The sequence below is a fragment of the Triticum aestivum genome, chromosome 7B (assembly GCF_018294505.1).
Source record: "Triticum aestivum cultivar Chinese Spring chromosome 7B, IWGSC CS RefSeq v2.1, whole genome shotgun sequence".
In the NCBI taxonomy this organism is placed as follows: Eukaryota; Viridiplantae; Streptophyta; class Magnoliopsida; order Poales; family Poaceae; genus Triticum; species Triticum aestivum.
Genome location: NC_057813.1, coordinates 219,445,228 through 219,445,650, shown reverse-complemented (window position 1 = coordinate 219,445,650; position 423 = coordinate 219,445,228).

Genomic DNA, 423 nt, shown 5'->3' with positions numbered 1-423 from the left:
CCAATGGAGGTACGGGTCGGCCTCGGCCGGCTGCGTGGGAGTGGCTGCCCCGGGCGAGTAGCCTGGCCGGTGCTAGCCGGCCGGCGACGATGGCGCTCGTGGGCGTCGCTATCCTCCTTGGAGGCGTCGTCGGGAATCTTCACAGCCTCTACTTCCGGTTCAAGTTCTTCGGGTGAAAGCCTAGATCCTGCTGTAGGGTCGGGCGGTGGCGTCGTCTTCAACGTCGTTCCCCTCTTTAGGGCGTCGTCTTGAAGACCTTGATCCCATTAGTGCTTCCTGCAGCTGGACGTGCACAATGGCTTCTGTGGCAACGATGACGGCGGTGAGCAATGTCGAAGGCGTGGCCTTGGTCGTGGTAGTCGGCTCTTCTTCTCCGGCGTGTCCGTGGGTGTGCCTCGACCGCCTGTTGTTGTGAAGTCGAAG